The sequence below is a fragment of the Mastigoproctus giganteus genome, chromosome 11, assembly GCF_048544385.1.
Source record: "Mastigoproctus giganteus isolate SK-2022 chromosome 11, ASM4854438v1, whole genome shotgun sequence".
Lineage (NCBI taxonomy): Eukaryota > Metazoa > Arthropoda > Arachnida > Uropygi > Thelyphonidae > Mastigoproctus > Mastigoproctus giganteus.
Window position 1 is genome coordinate 14,603,738 of NC_143585.1, and position 6,000 is coordinate 14,609,737.

Consider the following 6,000-nt stretch of genomic DNA (forward strand, 5'->3'; position numbering starts at 1 on the left):
TTAAAGGCCAAGGTTCGAATCCTGTCGATGACGTGAGGAACTTTAATGGGCTTTTTTCACTTCGTGGCCTAGTTAGTCGGTTTCCGGTGTAGACCGCAAAGATTTTTTTCCATAGAAAAAACATGTAATTTCAGACCCAAATACAGGGTTATATATCAAATGACCGGTGGACCTAATATAATTATTTATTCCATTAACCCCAAACCACCGCAGAGCTCGTCGAAACTGATGCCAAGAACATGTGACTTGGAGTCCTGACAAATGGGCTACAGTTCTATTCCCTGATGAGTCTTCTAAATGTTATTTCATCTGGAGACAACGAAGAATGCCATACCATTCCTCCAACATGAGAGAAATGCACTTACAGTGGAGGTGTTTGTTGTTTGTTTGTTATTTGGTTTTTTAGGAGCATTAGCAACTAAGGCCATATTGCTTCGGGATATGCGGTGGTTATTCCCTGACCTTTCCGCATCCTCCGTATTTGGTGGTCACATCGAACCCCGGTCTAATCAAGAAGCGTGTGCTACGCACTGATGACCCTGCCCACCTTGCTATGGAGGCACCTTAGTGGAGGGCGGAATAATGATTAACGGCTGTAGCCCTCTTCATGTTTTTAATAGGGGCACCGTAACTGCGCAAGAGGTATCGGGAACAGATGCTCGAACCCCATGTGCGACTTTTTAAGGGTACGGTTGGCCCAGATTTTCTTTTCATGCACGACAACGCCATTTCACATAGATCTCATGTGGTAGTGGAATATCTTGAAACTGAAGATATCCAACGACTGCCAGCACGATCACTAGACTTAAATCCGATCGAACATGTGTGGGGACCCTTGGGAACAGTCAACTTCCCGTCACATTCTTCCACAAGCTCTATGCTTGTGGAAGAATGGGATTTGTTGCCACAGAATCTTATAGGCACCCTTATATCGAGCACGGTTCACCGCTGTCAGGCCTGTTTAGCCGTTGGAGGGAAACATACGCTGTACTGATATAATATGATCATATTTTCGAGCATTTTGTATCGACTTCTGTAATGTGGCGTTTTTTGGTAATTCTTATACAATCCCTATAAATGTCCCTTATACCTGTCCAAAATTTCTCGCTGTCTCCTCATTTCATTGTTATTCAACGGCATACCATCATACCAAATTTTGTCCAGCTTTATCGCAAGCAGCACGAGTTACATCACGTTTTCTACGTGTGTTTCTAATTTTGTCGAGCAGAGCAGTTAATAGATTGCATTTTGTTATTAAGTTAATGGCTTTTTATTAGCATCGTTCTACTCAGTTTCTTGACACTAAGAAAGAAAGAAAACTCTCAGAAAACGGTGATAACTCTATTTCAGCCGAGTATTACTATTTATAATCTCCAACATGGATATTTTGGAGAATTGTGGCCGAATTTCTGTTTGCTACACAAAAAACCCAAGTTTCTATTCTCACCTGAGATCGACTAAGTTGAGCCACGTTGTGAAAAAGGTCAAGAAAAATTCCTAGTGTAGTCGGCGGGATTCCGACTGAAGTCTTTTCCATGGGGTGAGGGGGAGGACGGCGATTCTACCGACTGTGCTATCTATTACGGCTTTCATGGTATTGCATCGTGATATATTTTCACTCCGTGGCTGACTTAGTCGGTCTCAGGCGTAGATAGTCAGGTTTTTCCCTCAGAAACTGGGGTTTTGTCGTCCAGCAAAACAGGCAAATCGACCAGGGAACACACGCAATTCACAGACAAAATAAATATGGGTAGATGTAATCATTTACATAGGATTCTAATATCATAAATTGCATCGTGATATTGACATTACACTGAGAACGAATTTACCCTCCACCATGAAATCTCAGATTCCATGATAGAGGGTAAATTGTACATTTACATTGTTAATGTACAATTAAAAATTGTAAATAGATTCCGGGGTTGCCGGGAAGCTGACTGGGACCGTGTACAATTAAAAAAAAAAAGTACTGTTTCCCTATAACTTAGCGTCGCTGAAGATGATACTTGAATCTGCGACTAGACTAAAGACTGGAGCCATCTTATGATTGACTGTCTCGCGTATATTGACTTAGCATTAGTAAAGGCGGAATTACTTAACAAGTACAGGTCACTGATGAAAAAAAGCCGTGAATTAGCGTTGAATTTGAAAGTGTCTGCAATTCTGCCCAGACACGATAGGAGGGAGTATATGATGAGAGTCCTGTCGATCAATTCGGCCCTGGAAAGATTGTGCAGGGCTCAAGGGGTAGAATTTTTTTCAGCCTGGCCTGTACTTGTTAACAGGAGAGACTGCTTCTACAGGGATGGGATACACTTAAATAGAAAGGGTGCAAGAATGTTTGCTGATGCTATCGAGGCAGTGTTATGTGGGTCGGAAAACTGCTCGATTGGGGGGGGGGGATACAAGGACTAATAGATTAACAGTAGCCACTGGCAGAGGAGAAAGTGATTCTTGCACTGCTTCTATTAGAATGAGCAGCAGCCGGGAAAATAAGATGCAGGATTTTTCAGAGACTGCTGGGAATCATGGGGCTACAAGTAAACACATGGGTTGTGTTAGGGTGGCTAAGAGGAAGAGCAGGTGCATGTATACTTGCGTGTACACCAATGCTAGGAGTTTAGTAAATAAATTTGATGAATTTGAGGTATTGCTCAAAACATCAAAGGCAGATATCGTTGGGATTTCATAGACGTGGTGTCACACAGATATAAGGAATGCAGAACTGGAATTTGGGGAGTACAATATCTACAGAAAGGATAGACAGGATAGGAAGGGAGGAGGGGTTATGCTATTTGTTAAGAAACACAAAATCCAAGGAAGTGAAGCCAGTCGACATCGCTGGACAGTGCAGTGTCGAGTCAGTTTGGTGTGACATAAGCATTGGGAGATCAAAATTGAGAGTAGGAGTGTGCTATAGGCCTAATGACTCTGATGAGTATAATAAGAAACTGTACAGAGAAATAGAGTGGGCCAGTAAATCAAAGAGTCTTATAATGGGGGATTTTAATTTCCCAGATATTGACTAGAATTTGGGGGCTGGTCACTAACACACTAGCAATGCTTTTGTGGATTTATTGGATGATTGTTTTCTACATCAGCATGTTCGGGAGCCAACTAGAGGGAGTAATACTCTTGATTTGATTATCAGTAGTGATTCTTCATGCATTAAGAATCTGCAGATAAATGAACCGCTAGGTGGCAGTGATCACAGTGTTCTCAAGTGGGAGTTACTCAAAGAGGTAACTACCATTAGGGGTTAAGGGAAGGGGTATTGCTTTCGTCAAGGCAACTACGATGGAATGAGACAGTATTTAAATTCTATACAGTGGAACCAACTGATGATGTTACCAACAGCCAATTCAAAATGGGAAGCATTCACAGAACTTATCTTGCAAGCTACTAGGCTTTACATACCAACTAAGAAATATTGTTCAAGGTTTAGGCCTAAATGGATGTCAGATGAACTAATGAGACATATGGCAGAGAAGAAGAAAAATGCATGGGATACATACAAATTAACACGTGACACAGAAGCCTATGATAGATACAAGTTGATCTGTAACCAAGTTACAAAGGAGGTTATGCAGGCGAAGGCAGATTACGAGAGATCCTTGGCAAGGGATGCGAAGAAAAACAGCAAAGAATTCTTTACTTATGTAAACTCTAGAAGTAAGGGGATGAATCAGATTGGTCCGCTTGATATCGATGGGTCAACTGTTGATGGCCCTGCTCAGGTAGCTAACAAACTAAATGAATATTTTGCATCGACATTCACACATGAGGAGTTATTCAGCGAGGGGAATGCCATAGGTGTATTCAACTCTAGCAGTAACCTAGAGAATCTTGTAATAATTGAGAGTAAAGTGGAGGAGAAATTGTTGAAGATAAACACAAGAAAGGAACCTGGGGTGGATGGGATCTATCCAGTTATATTAAAGGAGGCAGCAAAGGAAGTAAGCAAACCCTTAGCCATAATTATGAGAGCTTCCTTGGACTCAGGGGAGGTACCAATGGACTGGAGATGTGCAAATGTGACCCCGATTCATAAGGGAGGATCAAAGGCTGACCCAAGTAATTATAGACCAGTGAGTTTAACTTCTGTTCCCGTAAAATTAATGGAGGCACTGGTTAAAGAAGCACTGCAGGATCATCTAGACAAGACTTCAGTTATAGCTCGGACACAGTATGGTTTTGTTAAGGGGAATTCTTGCCTGACCAATTTGATTGGATACTATGATGCAGTCACAAAAGAACTGGATGCAGGGAATAACTTTGATATTATATATTTGGATCTTAGAAAGGCTTTTGATACTGTTGCACATGGAAGACTGCTGCACAAATTGGAGCAGTATGGCATTGGAGGCAAATTGCTGCTATGGATAAAGGGGTGGTTGAGGGGGAGAAGACGGAGAGTGGTAATCAATGGACACTGCCCATCGTGGACTAATGTTATTAGTGGAGTCCCTCAGGGTTCAGTATTGGGTCCTTTATTGTTCTCTGTATTTATAAATGATATTGATGATGGTATATCAAGCTTAATGTCCATGTTTGCAGACGAAACGAATGTTGGCAGGGTTGTCAAGGACACTACTGACACTATGCTGCTGCAACAGGAACTGGAAAGGTTGATCAGATGGGCTGAGAGGTGACAAATGAAGTTTAACATTGACAAATGTAAAGTACTACATATGGGAAACAGCAATCCCAGAGCAACGTATCAACAATGTGGTACTACACTGACAGTGGTAGAGAATGAAAGGGACCTGGGGGTGGTTGTGCAGGCAGATATGAAGTTCTCTGAGCAGTGCAGACAGGCTGCAAGAGTAGCTCATGGTGTATTGTCAATGATATATAGGAAGTTTTCTAGCAGGGATAAGGAGGTGATTATTCCCTTGTGTATGGCAATGGTCGGGCCACACCTAGAGTACTGTATACAGGCCTGGAGGCCTCATTTCAAGAAGGATGTAGAGCTGCTGGAACGAGTACAGAGAAGGGCAACAAGATTAGTGAATGGAACAAAGGGGTCCTCTTACGAAGAAAGGTTTAAATTTTGCGATTTACAGTGTCTGGAGACTAAGCACCAGCGAGGTGATCTGATAGAGGTGTACAAAGCCTTGAATGGTTTGAGCATGCTCAATACTGATGGGATTCTTCCTCTTGCTCAGAATAATCACCTCAGAGGGCATAAATTCAAATTGAGGAAAGACAGATGTAGGATAGATGTGCGGAAATTTGCCTTTAGCCAGCGGGTGGTTGGTAGGTGGAACAGACTTCCATCCCTTGTCGTGGAAGTTGATAGACTAAATAAGTTTAAGGCTCAGCTGGACAGGTATTTCGAACGAACAGAGCGGTGAAGTGGATGTGGTTATTTTTTATTTATTTATTTTACTTTATTTATTTATTTTTTTTTTTTTTGGCTGATGCTGCATAAGCTTGCTTTCTTGCATCAAATGCCTCTACTAATGCTAATGCTAAATGCTAATGCTAATGCTAAAGGCACATGATGCACGAAAGCAAGTTTATATAACATCAGCCAAAAAAAAAAAAAAAAAAAAAAAACAAATCTTGTAATTTCAGCCATTCACTCGCTCCAAATGTTTGTCTAGTTCTGCCTTGAATCTACTTAGGCTATCAACTTCTACAGCGACAGATGGAAGTTTTCTGCAGGAATCAAACCCGTTGGCTAAAGGCAAACTTCCACACATCTATCCTACAACTGTCTTTCCTCAGTTTGAATTTATGCTCTCTCTCAGGCGATTATTCTGATCAGGGGGAAGAATCCCATCAGCATAAAGCATGCTCAAACCATTCAAGACTTTATACACCTGAATGAGGTCACCTCGCAGGTGCCTAATCTCCAGACACTGTAATTTGAAAAATCTATGCCTTTCTCGTAAAAGCAACCTTTTGTATTCAAGGTGAAGCCTGACCTTATACAAGGGGATAATCATCTTCCTATCCCTGCTAGAAGAATTTCTGTATATCATTGACAAGAAA